The sequence below is a fragment of the Mesoplodon bidens genome (assembly GCF_964165515.1).
Source record: "Mesoplodon bidens genome assembly, chromosome: 1".
NCBI classification, from domain to species: Eukaryota; Metazoa; Chordata; class Mammalia; order Artiodactyla; family Ziphiidae; genus Mesoplodon; species Mesoplodon bidens.
This window is the reverse complement of record NC_138176.1, coordinates 218519857-218545967: the sequence shown is the minus strand read 5'-3', so window position 1 is coordinate 218545967 and position 26111 is coordinate 218519857. Positions and strand designations below refer to the sequence as shown.

The following is a 26111-nucleotide window of genomic DNA, read 5'->3' as shown; positions in this document are numbered from 1 at the left end:
CCCATCGCTCGCGTTACCGCCTGAGGTCCGCCTCCTGTCAGATCAGCGGCTGCATTAGATTCTCATAGAAGCGCGAACCCTACTGTGAGCTGCACATGTGAGGGATGTAGGTTGTGCGCTCCTCATGAGAATCTAGTACCTGATGATCTGAGGTGGAGCTGAGTGAGTGATGCTAGCGCTGGGGAGTGGCTGCAAATACAGATGATCATCAGCAGAGAGGTTTGACTGCACAGAGACCATAATAAATCAATTGCTTGCAGACTCACATCAAAACCTTATCAGTGAGTGGCAAGAGAAAACAAGCCCAGGGCTCCCACTGATTCTGCATTATGGTGAGTTGTATAATTATTTCATTATATATTACAATGTAATAATGGAAATAAAGTGCACAATAAACATAATGCTCTTGAATCATCCTGAAACCATCCCACCCCTCCCCCATGCATGGAAAAATTGTGTTGCATGAAACCGGTCCCTGGTGCCAAAAAGGTTGGGGACCGCTGATCTAGGTGTGTGCTTAAGAGCAAAGGAAAAAGGGTCTGGTGAACGTTTAGCCAGTGTCAACCTTACTCACTTTGCTGTGACAGATGTGGGCAGCAATTTGTCTGGTAAGGAAAACACTAGTTTGGGAGTTTGTTAGTTCTAGCAGTAAATGCATGTTGCCTTGGAGAAGAAATTTAAAATGTAGGGGGCTTAAGGGAATGGGATTAGAATCAGACAGATTCATTGAAATGCCAATTTTTTAACCTAGTTGACCCCCTAATTAACCAGTTCATGCCATGGATATTATAGAATAGGCGGCCATTGATACACTTACTAGTTCTTAAAGACTGAGTTTTTACTTTTGTAAAAGAGAAATCATGATACCTGTTCCTATTCATTCTAGGAATGTCCTGAAGGTCAAATGAGATAGTGTCTCTGAATTATCTGAACTATGTTATGAAAAATAAGTTATTCTCCTTAGCTGGTGAAGTATTGATCTATATGATGGTCACATAAACTCAGATTTTGGAATAGAGATCCCTTTTTGAATGAGTATCATTATTTACTGGTTTCTGTGGCTCAGAGATACGGACTCTCAGTCTAAAAGTTAAATACCTAAGGTTTTCTTGTTTGTTTTTTCTTAATGAGAAAATTTCCACTCCAATGAGATGTTTCTAAAAACATTTAGATGAAGGTTGAGATTATGCCTGGTTTCTGATTGCTTTGTTCTCTTCTCCAGTTTTCTGGCCTAAGATCAAATTCTCCTCTATCAAAGTAACTTTATATCTCCCTTAGTGTCATGTTAAAAAAAAGAAAAATGTATCTATGCATGCCTTCTCTGAAAGCTATTTACATTCCCCAGAAAAGAGAAAGCTAATCTCCTAAAAGCCCACACAGAACAAGGATTCTCTGATGAGTAGTGAGATATCTCTGCTTTAGTCCCCAAACAACAAGTTAACACTCTAATTTTAGTCCCCCTCTTGACTGCATAGATATTTTATTCCCCTTTTTTTTTTTTTTTTTTTTTTGCTGTACACGGGCCTCTCACTGTTGTGGCCTCTCCCGTTGCAGAGCACAGGCTCCGGATGCGCAGGTTCAGCGGCCATGGCTCACGGGCCCAGCCGCTCCGTGGCATGTGGGATCTTCCCAGACCGGGGCACGAACCCGTGTCCCCTGCATCGGCAGGTGGACTCTCAACCACTGCACCACCAGGGAAGCCCTGCATAGATATTTTAAACATAGACATCATTATTAATCAAAAACTAAATATAAGACCCCTAATTGTAATTGTTTTCATAGTATCTGAACAAAGAGACTTTTTTTCTGAGGAATTCCTTAGTGTACAGATGTTTTCTTTCAGAAAATTAGATGTCAACTATTGTTTAAATTGCTTTTTTCAAAATATTCTGGAACTTAATTGGTTATATACTCAGTCCCTTCTAATTCTAGTTTTTGGATGCTTTAAGGTATGGTTTACTGGAAGCTGTGGCTTTAAAACCTAAAGATAGGCTATATCCGAGGTTTCCTTTAGTAACTGTCTAGTTCTAAGTTTTTCATAAATTTGACAAATTCTTATCAGATATATGTATATTTCCAGATATATGTATATTGGTGTTATTAAAATGCTGATAACTTTATTTCCTCAAAGCATATTCATTTGTCCAAATACTTTGAAATTTGTTGAACAAATCTGTATTAAATTTGTAAGTTATATTGATTTTTAAGATGCTTGTTTTTATGTTGATGTTATTCCTCAGCTTCTGTTTCCAAGTTAGCAAACTGTTCCATTTTAATCTAACTGTATAGGGCAGCCATCATACTTCATTCACCTGATAGCTTTAGGTGCTGTTTTCTGGGTCTTCTTAAGTTTAATTCTTAAAAATAGTAATAAGCACAGTACATGGTGTTCTAGGGTGGGAAATTTGTTCTGATATATTTACAATAACCCTCTTGTGATGTATGACTTTCTCCAGATCTTATCAGCTGCTCCATCACTAAGATTCATGTTCTCAAGCAGTGGTCTAAAGATTTCCAGACCCCATTCCAACCCTTTCTAATTAATTTTGAGCCCTGGATTCTATGGGTAGGTCATCTTTTCAGTGTCATGTTTTCCTTAAATATCCAAGTAGTAATACTCCTTGAGTCCTCATTCTATACAATGGCAAGAAATCTAGGTTTCTCCCCAAGAATTTCTGAGAATCTCTAGCGAGTGTTCTTTTCCACAAATCTGTTCTGGGTGCTGTTTATCTCTTTAGACCATCCCACTGCGCTTAATCATATAGTTGCATTAATCCTGTCTTAGCTCCTTGCTTTCCAGTTTGATCAAAACATACACACAGGCTATACAGTAGTTCATAAAGATAGGATTTCAAGTTTACCACTTTGACTAAGATCTAGGGAAACTATGATGCAAAAATGGAAACGTAAGACTGAATATCAGGTACCACTGCTTCTTAAGTCCATTAATACTATCCACTCACAGAGAATTCTTATTTGCCTTTGCTCTATGGACCCAAAGAATGCCACAAGGAGGAGGTATTTGGGGAAAGTGGTAAACAAACAAAGAAAAACTGGCTCAAAAAACTCTTTCTATCCTGAGTCTATTATGTTTTCTAGAGTGCTTTGAACATAGTAACACTCTATGGAGTGGAGGCTGGTTTTGCTGCCTGAGCACCATGATTATGTACTTTGAATTGTTTAGCTAACTCTATTGTCAGATCCTTGGCATTGACCTGTGAAATGGAAGCAAACACGTGGCATGAGTTCAGTGATTATTATTGGCTCCTACTGTATGACCATGATTAGTTTTGTATTCCTGGAGATTATTACACTCCTTCAAACAAGAGTTCTCCTCTTGCAAGACCCTTATTTCTGAGGGCTATGGATAAAAGAAGCCAAAAATTAAATTTGCATCATAGTCTCTGCTCATACTGAAGATAATCTTTTATGTCATTAAATGTAATATTGCATTATTTATTTATGTCATCTATGTGCTGGTCATTATTCCAAATGCTAGAAATAAAATGTTTAAAAGATGCACGTAGTCTCTTTCCTTATGAAGCGTATGGAGTTTACAATCTAATGGGAATTGTAAGCTCTTCAGTAATGAATTGCACAAATTGAGACACGATGTGTCACAAAGGAGAAGTACTAGATACTATGAAAGCAAATAATGCAGGAATGGACCAGCTCAAGAAGGTCAGCAAAGGCTTTAATATCTGTACAAAGCACTTTCATATGATTTACTCCTCTGGCTCATGGATACCTTAATACACACTGATACATACATAGCTTGTATATATGCCTAATTATCATTCAAGTAGTTTCAGAGCAAGGAAAGTCCAGCACAAAGACACATTCTACATTTTACTTTTGAAGCCGTTAAGTGTCAGAAATATTGAGTATTGAAGTTCTGAGGGGGAGAGGGGAGATGGTAAATAAATTATTTTTCTTTTCCCCTAATGTTTTGGAAGGAACTTATTAGTAGACACAGAACTCAGACACATGGAGCTTTAAATAACAGTTTTATTACTAATAAAAGCTTGATTAGATGATGTGACATACTTGATGCCAGATGGAGCTTCTAACATTTGACTCTGAAATCAAACTTAGCCACCCAGTCAGATAGAGCTGGACTAATGCAAATAGAGCATGTCTCGCTTGGGGCAGAGCCCACTCTTATAGGCTTAGCACAAGGTAGGAAGCAGAAAGAATGCACAGTTTCCTCTGATTGAAAACAGAGTGAGAAGCCCAGGTGAGTCAGGGGGGAGGAGAAGGGCAGGAGTGTTACCCTAGTGCAAGTCTATCCCCAAAAGAGTCCTGAGGAATGGAAGTCATACCATACCACAACCAGGTTCTTTTTGTTCCCTTAATCCATGTGGTTTAACAATCAACCCTATGGCTTGCCAGAGTTAAGTCTGGCCCCTATGGAGGAGGATGTTGTTGGTTCCCAGGAAGTCCTGCTCTTTACTTATAAAGTTGAGAATGATACTGCTCCTTTGTGTATCTGGTGGGAAATTTAGTTTTTACTTCTAAAGCTGCATTGCCTAATATAGTAGCCACTAGGCACATATGGCTTATTTAAGTTCAAATGAACTAAAATCAGATTTAAAAAATTAAGTTTCTCAGTAACACTAGGCACATTTTAAGTGCTCAATAGCCAGATGTAGCTGCTGGATACACTCTAGGACAGAACAGATTAGAACATATTTGCATCATCAAAGAACCATCTATTGGATAACACTTCTCTAGATTGCACTGAAATGGGGTAGGGTAGTGCATTAGTGAACTCCAGGACTTTGCTTTACCCTAAGACAAAAACATACTCACTTTGTTTTGACTATTTTATTTTATTTTTTTGAAGTATTCTTACTGTACAATATTATATGTTACAGCTGTACAGTATAATGATTCACAATTTTTAAAGGTTTTACTCCAGTTATACTTATTATAAAACATTGGCTATATTCCCTGTGTTGTACAAAGATCCTTGTAGCTTATCCTATACCCGATAGCTTGTACATTCCACTCCCCTACCCCTCACATGGCCTCTCCCCTTCCCTCTCCCCACTGGTAACCACTAGTTTGTTCTCTATTTCTGTGAGTCTGCTTTTTTTGTTGTTATATTCCCTATTTGCTGTATTTTTTAGATTCCACATATAAGTGATATTTGTCTTTCTCTGTCTGAGTTATTTCACTAAGCATAATCCCTCTAGTTCCATCCATGTTGTTGTAAGAGACAAGATTTTATTATTTTTTATGGCTGAGTAATATTCCAGTGTGTGTGTGTGTGTGTGTGTGTGTGTGTGTGTGTGTGTATACCACATCTTCTTTATCCATTCATCTACCATTGAACCTTGGTGTGCTTATATCTTTTTGAATTAGTGTTCTTTTTTTCCCTTTAGAAAATACCGAGAAGTGGAATTGCTGGATCATATGGTAGTTCCTTCCTTCCTTCCTCCCTCCCTCCCTCCCTCCCTTCTTTCCTTCCTTCCTTCCTTCCTTTCCTTATTGGAACCTCCAAAATATTATCTATAGTTTCTGTAGTGCCTGTGTCGATTTACATTGCATCAACAGTGCATTAGGTTTACTTTTTCTCCACACTCTTGCCAACATTTGATATTATTTGATGTCTTTTTCATCACAGCCATTCTGACCAGTGTGAGGCGATATCTCACTGTGGTTTTGATTTGCATTTCCCTCAATATTAATGATGTTGAGCACCTTTTCATGTGCCTGTTGGCCATCTGTATGTGTTCATTGGAAAAATGTCTATTCAGATCCTCTGCCCATTTTTTAATTCAATTGTTTGTTTTTTTGGTGTTGAGTTGTATGGGTTGTTTATATATTTTGGATATTAACCCCTTATCAGAAATATCATTCACAAAGATCTTCTCCCATTCAGTAGGTTTCCTTTTCATTTTGTCGATAGTTTCCTTTACTGTACAAAAGATTTTTAGTTTGGTGTGGTCCCATTTGTTTGTTTTTGGCTTTGTTTCCCTTGCCTGAGGAGACATATCCAAAAAATATTGCTAAGGTCAGTGTTAAAGAGCATACTTCCTATGTTTTCTTCTAGGAGTTTTATGGTTTCAGGTCTTACATTTAAGTCTTTAATCAATTTTGAGTTTATTTTTGTATATGGTGTAAGAAAATGGCCTAGTTTCATTCTTTTTCATGTAGCTGTACAGTTTTCCCAAAACCATTTATTGAAGAGACTGTCTTTTCCCCATTGTATATTCTTCCCTCCATTTTCATAGATTAGCTATCATATAAGTGTGGGTTTATTTCTGGACTATTCTGTTCCATTGATCTATGTGTGTGTTTTTGTTCCAATACCATGCTGTTTTTATTACTATACTTTTGTTGTATGGTTTGAAATCAGGGAGTGTGATACCTCCAACTTTGTTCTTCTTTCTGAATTTGCTTTGGCTATTTAGGGTTTTTTGTGGTTCTATACAAGTTTTGAGATTATTTGTTCTAATTCTGTGGAAAATGCCATGGGTATTTTGATAAGGATTGCATTGGATCTGTACATTGCTTTGGGTAATATGGGCATTTTAACAATATTAATTCTTCCAATTAATGAGCATTATTTATCTTTCAATTTATCTGTGTCATCTTCAGTTTCTTTTTTCAATTTCTAATAGTTTTCAGATCTGCTTCTTACATTGGACCCTTTTGTTCTCTATTTCATGTAGCACAGGTAGGGTTTGCTGCATCTGAGTATCTTCTTTCTTTTTGATTTTGGTCTATGCATTTGTTTTTCTCCCATATTCCTCTGAATTTTTTAACAAAGGAGCTTCTATTGTGAGAGCTATAAAGCCATCCATTTCTAGATGTACCAAAAGCATCTAATATTCACACAAATTTTATTTATCTTCACCTCCCTGAATGGCATAACATTATTTCAGAAGTATTTTGTCATCTCATTAGACAACATCCAATATAGACCCAGATGAGCTCTAGCATCCTCCTCCTTGTATTTTCTTTAGTATATCTCCTCTAAATTGTTCCCTCTTTTGGAATCATAGTTCATTAGTGTTTTGAACTTATCCCTTTAGGACAGTAATGTGCTGGTAAACTGGCTCTCTAAAAAACAAAACTAAACAAAAAGTCCTGATTTTTAGTATTTGCCCATTTTCCAGATATAGATAATCCTATGACTGATTTCAAGCCACTGTTGTGATATTACTAAATGCGGATTTGGGGGAGATGTGGCTCACATGGGCTGGAGCAGCTGCTCCAGCATAACACTACTTTAGGGAAAAACAATACCAGCCTTCCATCTACAATTATAGAACCACATTGAAACTAACCCAGTAACATTCTGAGTTTTTGACACTGATATTTGTGTCTTTGCTGCTCAAACATAACCCTGATTTATGAAATCAGGGTTTCTGGCTCTAGAAAGATAGAATCATTGGGATTTTCAAGGTGTGATTTGCCTATTGCTCATATTATGAACTCTGCAAGAGCATGAATCTCAATAGCTTTCTAGATCCCATCTCCCTTAGGAGAAGTCATTCTGGCCTATTTTTAGTTCTTGACTCTCTTCTTTTGGCCTCAGTATTTTGGGTCTCAATCAGTCCTTCCAATATGGAAACAACTAAAGTAAGAATGATAATAAGATAGTAATTTTAGGCACTGGCCTTGAATATAATAAATCCTCAAAAATGTTAACTGCTATGGTAAGATTTTTGTATAATTATTTTATCCTGCACTTCTAATCTACCATTTTAGTGGACAATATGTGGTATCTCCTAACGTCCATCCTTTTAAAGAAAGCAGCCTATGAGATTTAGTCTTTTTTTTTTTAAGACCCCAAGTCCTAAGTTGTCTTTGACAGACCATAATCATGGGTTCATTGAGTCTCTAGCTGGCTCCTTGCCTTTGATATATTGAAAAAAAGTGTTTTTATTTGCTTTGACATTCCTTGAAAGGTAATCTTGAAAGTTGTTTTTTGGGGAAAATGTTTTATTCCTAGATAATACTCCATCTGTAGGCTATTTTGAGGGCCTCCCTGTCATCCTCATTCTTTGCCTGTCTGTCCACATTTTGAAAGATGATCTTTAATAGGGAAAGTTTATGGCATTTGACTGGTAGTATTTACCACTTGTGTGCAAAGCTACTTGAAAGAGCAAAATTTCAAAGCTGTGTTATCTTCAAATTGATAGAGCTGGTTGAACTTTAAGCAAATAAAAATGTGTACCTTTTCCCTTACAGTAGTATCATTGTTTCCCTTTATTAACCATGCCTATAGTTTTGAACCACAGCCTGCATTTTTTCCTGGGTTTATAGTAAGGGATTTGGTACACAGTCATGGGGATTCTTGTAGGCTATTGACTTTCTCTATTTTATTTTTATTTTTATGTATTTTTTTTTGTGGTATGCGGACCTCTCACTGTTGTGGCCTCTCCCATTGTGGAGCACAGGCTCTGGACGCACAGGCTCAGTGGCCATGGCTCACAGGCCTAGCCGCTCCGCGGCATGTGGGATCCTCCCGGACCGGGGCATAAACCCATGTCCCCTGCATCGGCAGGCGGACTCTCAACCACTGAGCCACCAGGGAAGCCCGACTTTCTCTATTTTAATTTAAAATGATTTCTCAACTAATACCGACATATTGCCACCATATGTCTTTTTCTCTAATATTTAACTGTTTCTTTTTTTTTCCTCACTCTCATGAGGGTACTAAATGTAATGTTATTGTGATGATTATTACTTTGGGGCTCACTCAGTCATCTTTTTTACTACTTCCTACACACTAGGCCACACAAAATAGAATAAATGTTCCTTTCTTGAAAAGTTTTAACTACTTGTTCTAAGAAATAGATCCCAATCCTCTCTAAACTTTCCAGTGCTAAATCATAGGCCTATCAGTTGATGTTAGGGTAATTAAAACCAATGACCTCATTGTGTTTTTGTCTGAAATTTGATTTAACAGTTTTACCATAGATTTAACAGAATCAGTCATCTATTTTTCTGAAAGCTGATGAAATCAAATCATCTGGTAGCTTTTTCAAAATGCAAAATACCCCAATTATATTGACTGAGACTCTTGAATCCCCAAGTAATTCTGGTATGCAACATGCTTAAATACCACTTGTTTAATGTGTAAATCTGTTGACTTTTTCAGTCATTCACTCAATAACAGTTTAATTTCTTACTACATATAAGGAGATATGATAGTGTAAAGAGTCAAAAAAAAACATAGATTCAGCCATAAAAAGAATGAAATAATGCCATTTACAGCAACATGGATGGACCTATACATCATCATACTAAGTGAAGTAAGTCAGACAAAGATAAATATCATATAATATCGCTTATATGTAGAATCTAAAAAAAATTTTAAAGATACAAGTTAAGTTATTTCCAAGACAGAAAGAGACTCACAGACATTGAAAACAAACAAACTTATGGTTACCAAAGGGGAAAGGGGGGCAGGAGGGAGGGATAAATTAGGAGGTTGGGATTAACATACACACACTACTTACATAAAATAGATAACCAACAAGGATCTACTGTATAGCACAGGGAACTCTACTCAATATTTTGCAATAACCTACAAGGGAAGAGAATCTGAAGAAATATATGTATATGTACTTTTTAGAGAAAAAATAAAAACTTTATCAGACTTTGTTACACTTATTTTACAGTTTAGTAATGTTTTTACTTTAAATGATGTAAGGTGGGGGATGGGAACAGTAATGTTTTTGAAGTTCAGGACCTTTAAGGGTCTTAATCTGGCTGACCCTGCTTTAAAGAAAATGGGGTGATTGCTTTACACTGACAAAGTAAGGGACTGTACCTCCCCTATCTGCCCCCCAAATCCCTGGCAACTTTATCTCTGTACCATGGTATAAAGTACTAGTCTAAAAGATGGCGGTTCAGTTACGTGTGTGTGTGTGTGTGTGTATGTGTGTGTGTGTGTGTGTGTATATATATGTATATGTATATAACTGAATTGCTGTGCTGTGCTCCTGAAACTAACACTATATTGTAAATCAACTGTATTTCAATTAAAATAAATAAATAAAAGAAAACATTTACAGCTAAAAAAAAGTAGATTCATATAACAACATGCAAATAAACAACCACATAATAAGCCACCATTACATAAATAATATGGGAATTCCAAGGGAAGGATAACATTTTTCCTGGCATGTATATGGCATACATAGGAGCAGACTTTTTTGGGTTGGTGAAGTCCCAGTGGGTAGCAACATGATGAAAGCTGCCTTCAGACAGGAAATTTGCAGAGACCACAGAACAAAAGCCACTCTGGAAGTGGCTGAGACAACAACTCATGTAGAGAACTAGTAAAGAAGATGACTGGAAAGGGGCTAATCATAAAATGTTCTGAGTAGCAGCCTGAGGAGCATTTTTATTTCATTATCCCATTTAATACATCTATTATATGACTATGAAAATAGCAGTCCTAAAAATTCTCTTTTCTGATGTGACTTTTGCCTCGAAGATATTTCTGACACTTCTCATCCAGAACTACATTTCTCCTGGAACGCTGTTGTCTGTCCTTTCAGAAGTGCTTGCAGCTTATAATGGCCATATTCGGATTATCCTCACCTTCATCTATTTGTGATGCCAATTTTACCAAAGCCCTTAATACCAAATCATTCATCTTCTCTCTCAATACTTCATTATTTAGGCTCTGGCATTGGTGTAGACAGATGTATGCAAACTGCCTTGGACTAATTGAGACTCACAAAATCTTTAATTATACTCAACTGTGATGTAGATGGCCAGCTGTCCATCAGAGATTCTGGTTCCCTTGCAAGGTGTAGAATTATGGCTGCTCAGGCCACCTTGCCCTCAGGCGTATTATGTGACAGTCCAGACCTGCTCATAAAGGGCTCTCATGTGATCCCCATTCTCTCTTTTCCCTAGTCTCCCTGCTGGAATTCCATAGTCAGGGTGACTAAACCAATTGCTTGAAAGATGATGAGGTCTCCCTTAGCCTGGGTTCCTGAAGGACTTTATAAAACAGAACTCCTTAACTGCCCCCTCAGCCAAAAATTGGATCAATGAGTCAGTAACTTTTTTTTTAATTGAAATCTAGTTGATTTATAATATTGTGTTAGTTTCAGGTATACAGCATAGGGATTCAGTATCTTTGCAAATTATATTCCATTTTAGGTTATTACATGATAACAGGTATGATTCTCTTTGCTATACAGTGTATCCTTGTTGCTTATCTATTTTATATGTAGTAGTTTGTATCTGTTAATCCCATACCCCTAATTTATCCCTCCCCACCCACCCCGTTCCCTCTCCCCTTTGGTAACCACAAGTTTGTTTTCTATATCTGAGTCTGTTTCTGTTTTGTATATACATTCATTTGTATTATTTTTTAGATTCCATATGTAAGTGATATCATATAGTATTTGTCATTCTCTGTCTGACTTATTTCACTAAGCACAATATTCTCTAGGTCCATCCACGTTGCTGCAGAATGGCAGTATTTCACTATTTTTTTAAGACTGAGTAAAATTCCATTAGTTATGGCTGAATAATATGGTAATATATATCACATCTTCTTAATCCAATCATCTGTTGATGGTGTCAAGAACACAAAAAATGCATACCTGATGGTGATCAGATGGATAACTGATGGTGTACTTTTGATTTCAGTCACGCTTAATACTTCTGTTCATTGGTTAAAAGGAAATCTTAAATACAAATGCAATGACATTGCTCAATAGTTTTATTTTAAATTTACTTAATCAGATAATAGCTTAGGGATCTAATTCTTTATTAGAAATCCAGTCATCAAATGTTAAGAATCTAAATTATCCCTCAAGGGATGGAGGAACCTGGATTTTATAAAGTACATAGTATTTATTAGCAGAACCAGGACTTAGAATCTATTTTGCCAGATTCCTAGTTTTGTACAGTTTTCACTATTTCATTTCAGCTAGCTGCTTTAAGAAAAACAAAGTAGAAAGGTTTTCCTTTCCAAAACGCTAACATATGGATTTTGTATTGGGTTCCAAATTTCTTTTAAAACAATGGCCTAGTACAACTTGTTTTCCTCTGATGGGAGTCAAAGAAATGATGAGTTTGTGATCTGAAGAGAAAGAAAAAGAGACAGTCTCTCTGATCTAGCAATTCACATCTCTGCTTTGGAGCAACATGTTACCCAGGGGAATAATAGACTGATACAGAATCAAAGTATCAAGTGTGTGCAGTAGATATAAAAGTCTTTTGAGTTGGGTTGCTATGCAATGATTCCAAGGCATTGATATTGCATATCTAAGGTGGGACCATAAGGAATTCTCAGATGTTGAAGATGCATTCAGGGGAAAAAAAAGAAAGTTTCCGGAATAAATATATTTTGACTCAGTATTAAAGAAGAACTTTCTAATAGTCAAAGATATCAAGAGATAGAATGTCTGATTTTCTTCCTGAGACAGGGAACTAATAAGCCTCAGTATCATTGATTGGGATAACTTGGTTAGGGTGGGTGGGGTAGAGGTGATTCAGATGACAGATGGGTGATAGGACTACATGACATTTTCTCCACAGTGATCTTTGCAGTCCCTTTCTAGCTTGAGATTCTGAGATACACATGTATATTTTGTCATTTAAGGCTGTTAACTGCCGATGATAGATGATATGTTAATTGGTCAGATTTTCTTCTTTTTCTTAACCCATCATCTTCCCTTTAATAAGTAATACATGCTTTTTCAAAAAATTTGAGGATTCCTACAAAGTTGAAAAAAAGTAAAATTTCATTGTAATTTTGTCATCTGTATAATCCAGTTTTGTAGCTGCAAACACAGAATAGACGCTAGCTAGTTTAAGAGAAAAGGAGTTAATCTGAAAACATAAGGTAGGGCTGACTTTTCTATCAGGGACCCAGTAGGCATAGTGCCAGTGACCTACATTGCTTTTATGGGCCCATGAACATGTCTTAATTTCTTTTAAAATCTGAAGGAAAAAGAAGAATTTTTAGGTTGGAAGAATTTTTATTTTAATATATGATACTGTATCTTTTTTGTGTGTGTGTGTGTGGTACATGGGCCTCTCACTGTTGTGGCCTCTCCCACTGCAGAGCACAGGCTCCAGATGCACAGGCCCAGTGGCCATGGCTCACGGGCCCAGCCACTCCATGGCATGTGGGATCTTCCCGGACCGGGGCATGAACCCGTGTTCCCTGCATCGGCAGGCGGACTCTCAACCACTACGCCACCAGGGAAGCCCAAAGATTCCTCTATATTTGAATATTTAAGCTATTTCTAGATGTTTCCTATTGTGGTAAAGCTTTATGTATACACTTTTTTTTCTCTATTTGGGTTTATTCCCTAGATAAAAACTCAGAATTACTAGGTCAAAGAGTATGAAAACATATTTTTGAGACACCAGCCACACTTTTATTTATTTTAATGATGAAAAAACAAGCCTGTTAGTTCATCTGTTCAACATTCAGAACGTTTATTGCATGCTTCCTTTGTACTGCGCATGGTACCTGTAATACCATGATGAATGTTTTGTGTGTGTGTGTGTGGTACGGGGACCTCTCACTGCTGCAGCCTCCCCCGCCATGGGGCACAGGCTCCGGACGCACAGGCCCAGCGGCCATGGTTCAAGGGCCCAGCCGCTCTGCGGCACGCGGGATCCTCCCGGTCCAGGACACAAACCCGCGTCCCCTGCCTCAGCAGGCGGACTCTCAACCACTGCGCCACCAGGGAAGCCCCATAATGAATATTTGATGGTCTTACCTAGAGGGTATTATGGTTCAGTGGGTGTTAAAATAGAGTGTGTCCGAAATGAGCATCTTGTATGAATTATGTATGGTAAGAATGCTTCCTAGATTTTCTGCGACAAGGTAGGAATACTTTTAGAGTTCTTAGGGGTTATGGGAATGTGGCATTCAAAGCAATTTCAAAATGGCATCAAGGATGAACATTTTCTCTTCTTTGCCAGTTTGTTAGATGAAATATTATTGGTCATTGTTTTAATGGTTATTTCCTTGAGTACTAATGAGGTTGAACATTTTCTCCATGTGTTCGTTAATGAGTTGTTTCTTCATTTTGAAGTACCCTTTGGTATTTTGGTATTTAGTATTTATATAAAACAGATTTTGGTGTATTGCATTTGTTGCGAATAATTTCACATCTTGCTTTTTAACTTTTTTTAAACTTAAGGAAATTTTTTTACATAGTCCAATCTACCTGGCATTTTCTTTCTAATTTCTTTTAGCACTTATATACTTCAGAAGTAGACTTGCCCTCTCCAAAGAGGCATATAAATAATCAATTCCACTTTTATTCATTTCTTTATGTTGCATTTCATTTGTATTTAATTCCATAATATAGCTGTAATTTATATCTATGTCTAATGGGATATATTAGATTTTATTCTAAAAAGATAGGCAATTATCTCAACTTTAATTGTTGAACAGTTTCTTTCTCATTAATTGGTGGTGCTCACTTTGTCATACACTGAATTTAGATTCCCTTTCTATATGAATTCATAAAATCCTTTGCCCATTTGTCTCCATTTCTATCATAATGAAAATAGCTATTTTTTTTCCCATCAATCTTTCTGAGGGCAGGAGTTGTGTTTTCCCTTTAATAACTAGCATAGTGCTCGGCATATGACAGGCATTATATATATGTTGAATGAATGCATAAAATAGGATGTTTCTGGGATACGTATATTTCCCCACTATTCTGTATGACAGTTTCTATGCCAGTTCTGCTCTATGTTAAATGTTGTGTCACAACAATATATTTTATCATTAGGTAGAACAAAGAATCTCATTAATATTTATATTCAGAATTTTCTTTATGATCTATACTCTTTTTTTATTTTTATAAATTTGTTTATTTTATTTATTTTTGTCTGTGTTGGGTCTTTGTTGCTGCGTGCGGGCTTTCTCTAGTTTCAGTGAGCGGGGGCTACTCTTTGTTGCAGTGCATGGGCTTCTCACTGCGGTGGCTTCTCTTCTTGCGGAACATGGGCTCTGGGTGCATGGGCTTCAGTAGTTGTGGCACGTGGGCTCAGAAGTTGTGGCTCACGGGCTCTAGAGTGCAGGCTCAGTAGTTGTGGCACACAGCCTTAGTTGCTCCGCGGCATGTGGGATCTTCCTGGACCAGGGCTCAAACCTGTGTCCCCTGTGTTGGCAGGTGGATTCTTAACCACTGCACCACCAGGGAAGTCCCATGACTCTTTCTTCATGTTAACTTTAGAAAGTTTTAACAGAATCTAAAATTATCCCTACTAGAATTTTGTTTGGAATTATGCTAAAAATATAAATTAATTTGGGAAGAAGCAAAGTTTATGTTGTAAATATTTTCCCACTCATGCATGTGTTATAGTCCTTATTTTCCTTTATAGGTTTTTATAATTTTCTTTACAGAGTTATTCATAAGTACTTTATTAATTTTGTTATTGCTGTAGTGAGTCAGGATTATTGATGTTATTGGGATCTGCATTTATTTATTAAAAAATTTTACTTTTTGTTTATTGCTATTATATAGAAAAGTTATGGTTACAAATTTATCTTGCATCCTGAAACTTTTCTTGAACCATTTTATTAATTCTTACAGAAAATTTTTTGTACTTTTTTAGTTGATGTGAAGATCTTCAACACTTGAGAATAATCTCATTGTCAGCTAAATTCTATTTTGTTTTTACAATAAGGGATGAAAATTGAAGAACAAAAGTAAGATTTAAAAAACCTGCTTTTGGAGATAGGATTAAATTTTTACATCTATTTTAGAGACAGATATTATAATAGATTCTGGTAATTATTTGTATATATATATATATATATATATATATATATATATATATATATCTGGGAAACAGGTTTTACCTGCTGGATCTTTCAGGGGACAAATATTTGAGTTTTTCAGAACCGATGAACACCTCCTTATACAATTTCCTGACATACATGTTATTATCTCTTCCTGGTCTTTTCTAAACTCCACCCCACTTAGCTCCTGCCTTTGGCATAATATCCCCAAACCTCTCATGGATGGGGGCTCTTGATCTGGAATCACCAGGCTGTCTGAGATCAACAACAAGGCATCTCAAGCCCAGCTTTCTTTCATGTGGCAGCATGGAAAAGGCAAATGTCCAGCTCTGACTTTGGCTATGTCCCCATCACACCAGGACTCCTGGGTAGTGGGATAATGTGAGTTATGAGAGCCCCATTTAAGGCCACAAGAGAATGGATATAGGAAACAAAGAAGCATAAGGTGGAGCCCAATAGAATCTATTCCATTTTTTAAATATTGTATATTTTATTCCTAATCAATAATGTTCAATTTAGTTGAACATCATCTAGAAGTTGTCTAAGATAGAATTTTCTATTTTCTAAAGAAAACTTTTGTGTCCTAATTAAGGCAAATATTTTATTTGATCATTTATTGTGAAGGTAATGATAAGTGTTAAATAAGGCTTTTGTTTGCATTAACTCTGTGGGATATTTATTTAAGGCTACCAAAACTTTGGTGGGTTTGGGTAAATATTGGTTCTTGCTACATGATGGGAGCTGACAAATAATAACACAATGGGGACAATACAAGTATGAAAGACCCAGGCTCACATAACACCATTGATCCTTCTGCATCATAAAATTTTATTCTTTAGACTTGCACAGTTATCCAGTTTACATTCCATGTATTTCATCATCACTGTGTCATGTGTTGACCTTCCTCTACGTGCTTTATTTGTATTTTTGGAAGTTATTTTAAGGGCTTGTTTGGACGCTCTGGACATCCACATTGCAAGATAGACTCATTACTTTTGCAGATGTAATGACACCTCAAAATATCAAGAGATGTGCAGTCTGTTTTGGTGATAGGAACAAGACACTGTAATCCACTATGAGTACAACAGAGTCCAATGCTTAGTTTGGGGTGGATTAAAAAAGATAAGATAATGAATTATAGTTTTGTTCAAGTGTTAGAATAAGCCTAATGAATAAAGCTACTTCAGACACCTAATGATGAACTAGACCAAAGTGTTTTTTGCAGAGTCTACCTGAAAAAAGCTTAATATAGCAAACCTATAACTTTTTTACATAACTGGCATATTATTTTTATCTGTTATGTTTAGAAATCAGTGGATGGTTTACATTTTCTTTAGTAGCAACTGATTAGTTTCATGCTTTCTCCTATTATGAAACTATTTTTTCCAACACTTAAAGGCAACTCAGAAAAATTGTGATAAGGTGTTTGTTTTCTCCAAATTAAATAAAACCTAGTGTTTGATTTAAAGCTGACTGTAATTTTCATCCTCCTGTATTAAAAACCATGTAGATTGAGAAGAAATATATGAGAATGTGAATGAGAAAATCTTACCTCACATCTGCGTTGTTGACATGACTGGAAGAAAGTTTTGAATTATGTACAGCAGTTAAAGAACAAGTGGAACTCAATAAAAGTTATTGCTCTCTTTTTTTTTTGTGGTACGCGGGCCTCTCACTGTTGTGGCCTCTCCCGTTGCGGAGCACAGGCTCCAGACGCACAGGCTCAGTGGCCATAGCTCACGGGCCCAGCCGCTCCGTGGCATGTGGGATCTTCCCGGACCGGGGCACGAACCCGTGTCCCCTGCATCGGCAGGCGGACTCTCAACCACTGTGCCACCAGGGAAGCCCTATTGCTCTCTTTTGGACAGATAAAATGAAATCTTGGCAATTGATAGTATATTTACAATTTGAAAATTATCATTCCTGATAATAAAATAGGAAAAAGAACCAGGTGACACTTTTGGATACATCTGTTGAATGATACATAATAAATATTTTGATAAGCCACATGTCATAGTTGTAAAATGCCCAAACCAGATCACTGGGTTCAAATTTAAATAGTGACACAAACTAGCTGTGGAATTCTGAGTTGCCTCACCTTTCTTTGCCAATTCCTCTGTCTATAAATATGGGTAATAATAGTACCTACCTCATAGGGTGGTTTTGTTGGGGGTCACCAAGGCCACCCTGAGTCTCAACGATGTGCTAGAAGGGTTCCCAAGATTCAGAAAAGCTGTTATACTCACAGTCATGGATTCATACAGTGAAAGGATACAGATTAGAATCAGCAAAGGGAAAGGACACATGAGGCAAAGTCCAGCTGCCAACTTCCAGATGTCCCTTCTCAGTGGAGTCACATGGGGGTGCCCTTAATTCTCTCAGCCACAGTATATGACAACATGTGTGGAGTGGGGTCAACCAGAGAAGCTCAACTGAGCTCTCGTCCCTAGAGTTTGATTAGGTGTCAGTCACAGAAGCCTGCAGCACCAGATGACTGACCTCAGCTATTCAGCCCTCAGCCTCCCCGCCCCCAAACAAAAACAGGTGTTCACCATAAGTGTATCTGATCCACTTGGAAGAGCAGAAGCCTCTAGCATATACACAAACTCTCTTATCAGTCAGCCTGTTGGAAGAGCTCAGAGGTTATCTTCCAGGAACTGGCCTAAGGCCAATTCTGAAGGAGGGCCTTTCTTTGGAATGTGTAGCATTTGAGGACCTTATGCCTGCTGAGCTAACCCTTGCCTGCCCAGTGGTTATGAGGAATAAATGAGTTAATCAATTAACTTAGAATAGTGCCTGGCTCCTGTAAGCAAATAAATAATGGTCAGCTAGAGTTCCTTCTTGTGGACTCTGTGAGCTGAACGAAGCAGATTAGTTTGGAATACAAACAAGAAATAGCTATATTCCGTAGATCTTGTGATCATGACATAAGTCCTCAAGTTTGGAATAATGGGCATTTTGAGCAAATTAAATATTTTAGCAAGCAGTGTTTTAAAAAAGAGGACTTCCCAGTGAAACACCAAATCCTCACATTTTGTCTTTTTGTTCTTTACAGAGCTCTGAAATCAGCAAGGCAGTAATCAAAAAGCAGAACTGTTTGAGGAATACAACAAGAAAGCAGGTACAAGAGTGGTTCTCAATAATTAACCCATAATATTCATTTCGATTGATGATTAATTCAAACTTATAGGCCCTATTATTAAAAATATTTTACAGAAAAGCCAGTTTGGTGTCTTAGAATGTGTGTGACTGCCTATTGCAGATGGCTGACCATATCCTAAAGAGGAAGTGATTTCTATGTATACATTAAATCAATTCTGAAGGTTTCAGTTAGGCCAGGCCTAGGTAGACATGTAAAGGAATTAGCTAATTATTTATTATTAAATCAACACATATTCATTAAAGGCCTGCTATATGGCAGGCACTCATCTATGAGGTATTTGGTGATTTTATAGACTTGGATAAAATAGGCATGGTCCATTCCCACTCTCATGGTGCTTACAGTCCAGTGAAAGTGACATGAAATAAATAAGCAATATCAATATGTGCATAAAAATTGTGACAAATGCTATGAAGAGAAATTGCAGAGTTCTGTAGGAGAAAATGGAAATAAGGGAGAAATCTACTGTAGAGAACTAGACAGAGGTGTTTCTTTGGAAGATGATGTTTCAACTAAGAGCTGAAGTGTAAGGAAAAGAGTCCCAGGCAGATGGAACAGCAGTGAATAAAGAACATAACTGTAAAAAAGAATAAAGTGGCTGTAGCAAAGTCACAGAGGTGGAGACAAGTATAAGATGAAGCTGGGTTGAAAATGGGATGAACATGAATATGGTAACCGGCCCAGTCCCATAGGGCCTTAGTGGCTCAGGTAAAGTGTCTTCAGACCAGCTCTGCTTGGCCACTTTCTGCCCTTGGCATTTCCGTGCTATGTCATTTGGTGTTCTCTGCTGGTCCCCTGAATATAGAAGCTTTCAAATCTGCCACCCAACCCCACCCTTCTGCATCTCCTGCCAAAGTACAGTGTAAAGGGCTTATGACTGTGCAAAGAGGTTCTCAATGTGTTCAAATACTAGTTCCATGATATGTTCTGTATAAAATGGTTTGGGGTCAAGAAGGTTTGAAAATTTCTGAATACTGTACCACTCTCAGGAGCTTTAAATACACATTAACATGTTATAGTTTCTTGGAAGTTCTGTAGTAGAAACATATATGTATGTGTTTTGTGTGTGTCTATACCATTACTGAACTTAATATTTAACCAGTATTTCTGGGTTTACATTAGAAAATGTTTCAGAAGTTTCCCTCTTAGAAATATGTATTTTAAGGGGTTCCTTATACTCCTGAGGCTGGCCTGCATTTAGGTCACTTGACCTATTTTATGGCTATGCACATTAAATTATGTTTGATAATTTTCTAGAATCTGGATAATTCAAGCCAGAAGAAAAAAATAATAACTAAATGTTTGCTTCAGTGGTTTAGCTTTTTAAGGCCGAAGATTTTTCTTGACCTGAATTATATGGTTAACTGCTTTAAATCCTGTTTACACTTTGCATGTGAAAATACTGCCTTAAGTACCAGCAAGGAACACTGCAGTAAGAGCTTACTAAGTAATTTTCAGTGTTAGTGTTAGTAATATTTGTTTTCTTAAATCAAACAAAGGAAAACCTCAAAAAATACTGTCTGCCACTTAGCTGCTCTGAATCTTATGCTTATTCTTCTTGATTTGTAAAATTCACCTAAGTTTTAAAAGTCTGAACGTGAGGAAGATGACTTGGGGTAGTGCCTACTTTAGCACCTAAAGAAATGATTTGATTTCATATAAAATGTGGAGATTTTGTATTTGCAGCAATAAAAGTTTCAAGGACTCAGAGCATGAGAGTTAAACTAAGGTTATCCCAGAAGAGAGGTTCTCAGCATCTGTGTTGGAAAGGACATTGACTTTTTTAGATCAATTCAGTATCTTTCAGTTCAGTTAACTATTATTAAAAATAAGGAAAATATCATGAAAAATTCCCTAGTATTTCATAACTTAGAAAGAAAAAAAGCCTTGTTTCATCCCCAGAAAGACAAGAAACAGCTGTCCCTTAATTATTACTCCTGCCATTTGCTTTGTACTAGAGATGTATCTCAAATTTGGAAGCTAATTAGAAATCTTAATTGAAAATGGCTTAAAAAAAAAGGAAAAGAAAGTAAAATGATCAACATGAAAACATAAAAGTAGGGAGGGAAATAGAAATGGTAATATTACAGCCAGATTGAATAATCACCTATCTTAAAATGAGTTGGTGCCTGGGGAACATATTTTGTGGCATGAAATGGAACTTTACTGTTTCCTCTTTCAGGAGGAATTTTCTCAACCAAATGACAAGTCTTTTAATTTCTATAAATTGTAATTTTCAGGGACTAGATTTTGCTCAGTGTACAAACAATAGTTTTAAAGTTTTGAAGCTGAAGTTAAATCCCAGCTCCCTAACTTGTTCCCTGTTTGACCCTGGACAAATTTTCCAACTGTTCTCAATCTCCATTTACCTATCTTTAAAGTGAAATTTTAAAATCCTGTTTTGTAATGTGGTTTCTTTCTTACTTGTCTCTTGACTTATACACTGACTAGATATATTCAGTTCTAGAAAGAAAGGAAAGAAGAGAAAAAGTCAAAAGGAAACAAAGCTAAATTTGAGAATATATATAATATCTAGCACAGAATACCAATACCATATATTCAGAAAGTGCTTGTTGATTCTGTGCCTTGGAGGCAAAGATTGGAAGGCAGATTCATTAATCCTTTTACTTAAGCTATTTTTCTTTCTGGTGGATGTTTTGGATTCTGTTGTCCGGATTGTAAATCCCACTTAAAGGTATTAGTGACATATATTATTTCTGAATTACAGTACTTTGCATGCTGGTTGGGCATGAGAGCTGCTCAATTCATATTTGTTTAATTTGAGTGAGGCTGTGAAGTAACAGGGCAGGAAGTAGGTAACCCAGATTGTCCTATCTTCTGGCTTACAAACACCATGTCTCACATCTGAAGCAGAAGTGGTTATGCCTCCCTGTGAATGATTTCATTCAATGATAGTGTACCCACTTCCTGCCGCTGTGCCACGCACTCTACTCCCATCAGACTAGCTAATTTCCTGTTATTTACACATATTGTACATTTGTGGCTTTAGGTCTTTGCTTGCACTGCCTCCTCTTTCAATATTTTCTTCCTTGTTTTCTTTCATTCTCCCTCCCTTCTTCCCCCCTTTCCTTTTATCTATACCCATCTTTTTTTTCTTTTGTGCGGTATGCAGGCCTCTCACTGCTGTGCCCTCTCCCGTTGTGGAGCACAGGCTCCGGAGGCGCAGGCTCAGCGGCCATGGCTCACAGGCCCAGCCGCTCCGTGGCATGTGGGATCTTCCCGGACCAGGGCACGAACCCGCGTCCCCTGCATCGGCAGGCGGACTCTCAACCACTGCGCCACCAGGGAAGCCCTATACCCATCTTTTTGATGTACATATCTCTTAAAGTCTGACCAAATATCACCTCCCCCATGAAGCAGTCACAGGTATCTGCTGAGATAATTCTCTTACCTCCTTTGATTTTTGTCTTGTTTTGTTTTGTGTTCAAACACTGTTCCTTGTTCCCTGTCTAGAAAGTGACCCTGAACACAAAGCCAGTTCAGATCCCAGCCACATAGTATGTTAATGGCTCTTTACTTCCATCCTCCACCCCATTTTGTTACCTTTTACCAAAAATCTCCTCAAAGGAGTAGACCACTGGCAACATTTGCTGCTTGCTTGCACACTGGTGTCTGGGTTACTGGTGGTATGAATTTTTGCCACTGAGCACCAGGCTGCAGTCACATCAGTTGTCTGACTCTGGTTGGCTTTCTGAATCTATCCTTATTTTTGGCTGCTGTGTACCTTGCAGTCAGGAGCCTGGCTCTGCACCCAGTAGTCTAGGTGCCCTGATTCCCAGGACACCTGCCTGCATCGATTTCCCTGTGTCCTTACCTTACTTTGGGTATCCTTCCTTGATTTATGACTTGTATACACATGTGATGCTGAGAGTTGCCCCTCCACAGAAGCCCTTTCTACTGCTTCCTTATCCCCCACCCCAAACTCAAGGGTGCCCCTATTTATTGAGGCCCATTCATATCAAACTTAAGTTTATAATTTAAGTCTTGATAATTTGGACTCTTGGCTCCTATAAGTCAATATTTTTTTCCCGGTTTATTCTTCTTACTCCTTTGGAATGGATTTCTTTTTGCTTCCATTTATGTCTCTGCATTCCTCCTGATTGAATGGTTATTATCAAAGCATTCCAATTGTACCTCTTTAAGGCCATCTTCCACTTGTCTAGCCATGTTAATAATAAATATTATTAAAATTGATAATGCTAGTAATATTTATTGACCACATGCTATATTTTCTAATATCTTCTTTTGTCTCACTGTTTTAAAATTTGCACACAGTAGGGCTTCCCTGGTGACGCAGTGGTTGAGAGTCCGCCTGCCGATGCAGGGGACACGGGTTCGTGCCCTGGTCCGGGAAGATCCCACGTGCCGCGGAGCGGCTGGGCCCGTGAGCCATGGCTGCTGAGCGTGCGCGTCTGGAGCCTGTGCTCCGCAATGGGAGAGGCCACAGCAGTGAGAGGCCTGCATACCGCCAAAAAAAAAAAAAATTTGCACACAGTAAAATTCATACTTTTTGGTGTACAGTTTTAGAATTTTTGACAAATGTAAGCAGTCATATACTCACTCCACAATCAAGATACAGAACAGTTACATCACCTATAATCTCTTTTCTACACCTTTATAGTCAACCTCTCCTGCTCACTTCTAACCATTAGAAACCACTGATCTGTTTTCTGTTTCTATAATTTGCCTTTTCCAGAATGCCGTGTAAACTGAATCATACAGAATGGAGCACTCTGAGTCTGGCTTCCTTCACTTACAATAATGTGCTTAAGATTCACTGAGTTTTGTGGGTATCAGTGATTTATTCCTTTTTATTGCTGAGTAATATTCCATTGTATGGATTTGCTTTGGTGTGCTTATCCATTTATTTTGATTTTGAGTTTTTAGTTAAAAAAAAAACATGTTTTTCTGTGATCGTGTTTTACTTCTCTTAAGTAAATAATCAGATCAAGAGTGCTGAGTCATATGGTATGACCCAGGTTACGTTTAACTTTATAAGAAACTGCCAGACTTTTTCCAGAGTGGTTGTACTATTTTGCCTTCCCACCAGCAATGTACAAGAGTTCCAGGTGGTCCACATCCTTGTCAGAGATTGATATTGACAATTTTAAAAATGTTTAATTATACCATTCTAGTAGGCACATAATAATAACTCATTACAGTTTTAATTTGTATTTTCCTAATGATATATACGTCAGTTTGGAAAATATCGACATCTTAACAATAATGAGCCTTTCAATCCATGAACATTGTATATATCTTCATTTGTTTTTATCTTATTTTCTTTTATCAATGTTTTATAGATTTATAGCATACAGATTCTGTACATATTTTGTTTGATTTATTTCTAAATGTTTTTATGTTTTTTGGTACTATAATAAATGGTACTTTAAACAACTTTATTTTTCCATTTTTCATTGGCAATTTATAGACAACTGATTTTTGTATATTGCCCTTATATTGTGCAACTTTGATGAACTGATTATTTCTAGCTTTTTTGGTAGATATTTTTGGTTATTTTCTACATAGATAATCATGTTGTCTGCAAAGAGACAACATTAGTTGTTCCTTTCCAATCTGTATGTCTTGTATGTTTTTCTTCACTTGTTGCATTGGTCATGACCTCCAGTATGATATTGAAGAGGAAAGATGAGAGTGGAAATTCTTACCTTATTCCTGACCTTAGCAGCAAAGTACTGAGTCTTTTATTATCCAGTTATGATGATAGCTGTGGCATTTTTATAGATGGCTGTTATCAAGCTAAAGTACTTCCATTCTATTCCTAAATTGAGAGGTTTTTTGTTTGTTTGTTTGTTTTTAATTTTCTGGATGAGAGTTTTTAATTTCTGTACATTGAATTTTGTCAGTTACTTTTTCTGCATCTTTGAGATGATCATATGTTTTTGTTTTTTATTCTGTTGATGTAGTGAATTACATTGAGAAATTTTTAAATGTTGAACTAGTTTTTCATTCCTAGATAAACCCCTCTGTATACTGGTTTATTCTAGAATAAACCCCTCTTGTATACTTTTGAATTAGATTTGCTAGAGCTAAGGTTTTGTTGATAATTTTTTTGTGAGTCTAAGTTCATGAGAGATATTGGTTTTTTTTTTTTTTCCTTACAGTGTCTTTGATTTTGCATTAGGTTAATGCTGGCCTCATAAAATGAGTTGGAAATTATTCCCCACTTTTGGTTTTCTCAAAGAGTTTGTGTAGATTTTTGTTATTTGTTCTCCAAATTTTTAGTACCATTCATCAGGAAAGTCATCTAGCCTGGAGTTTTATTTGTAGTTTTTAAATATGAGTTCAATTTTGTAATAGGTACAGAGCTATTCAGGTTATACATTTCTGTTTGAGTGAGATTTGGTAGTTTTTGTTCAAGAAATTTTATCTAAGTTACACCTTTTTAAAAAAATTGAAATGTAGTTTATTGGTAATTTATAGCTTCTCTCTTTTTTCTTGGTCAGTCTGGCTAGAAGTGTATCAATTTTATTTATCTTTGCGAAGAAACAGCTTTTGGATTTATTGATTTTCTTGATTGTTTTAATTTTCAATCCCATTGATTTTGCTTTTATTTATATTATTCTCTTCCTTCTGCTTTCTTTGAGTTTAATGCACTCTTTCTAGTTTTCTAAGATGGCAGCTTAAATCATAGATTTGAGACTTTCCTAATAGTAGGGTGTGGGGAGTAAAGGGGTGGAGAAAGAGGGAGAGAAGCATGCAGAGGTGGATGTTATGTTGGTTATGCTATTTAAGGATTGAAAATTAGTACTTTGGCAAAGACAGAATATAAAAGGAAATTTTTTTATTTACAACATTACATTCTGTATAGTATATGCTCAATAAATACATGTCACATGAACTAATGATTATGGTATTTCCTTTCCTTACTTTTCCTTACATGTGGGATCAAAACAATCCTAAGAGTTGGAGATTCATCTCTTCATCCTGAGATTGAAATGATGGGGAAGGAAAAAGTTTTATTCAGTATTCAGGCATAAATTAATGACATACTTTTCACATAAAATCTGAGCTTAAATACCATACTGCCTCAATAATAATCCTTCATTTACTCCAGCTGATCACAGAAGATTAGCCCATGTTATAGAGGAATTCATTAAATTAGTCCATGATTTTTTTTAGTTGCATGAGAGGCACCAAAGA

At 36.9% G+C, this 26111-nt stretch overlaps 1 protein-coding gene across 3 annotated transcripts in view; it reads left to right on the top strand.

The window, feature by feature from the left end:
* The window catches only part of INPP4B (inositol polyphosphate-4-phosphatase type II B), an 886823-nt gene that overhangs the window by 486400 nt on the left and 374312 nt on the right, over positions 1 to 26111 (top strand). For all 3 annotated transcript variants that reach the window (XM_081245267.1, XM_081245268.1, XM_081245266.1), the window contains one exon: positions 18822 to 18887. The gene's annotated coding sequence lies outside the window, so the exon portion shown is untranslated. The remainder of the gene's footprint in view (positions 1 to 18821; positions 18888 to 26111) is intronic.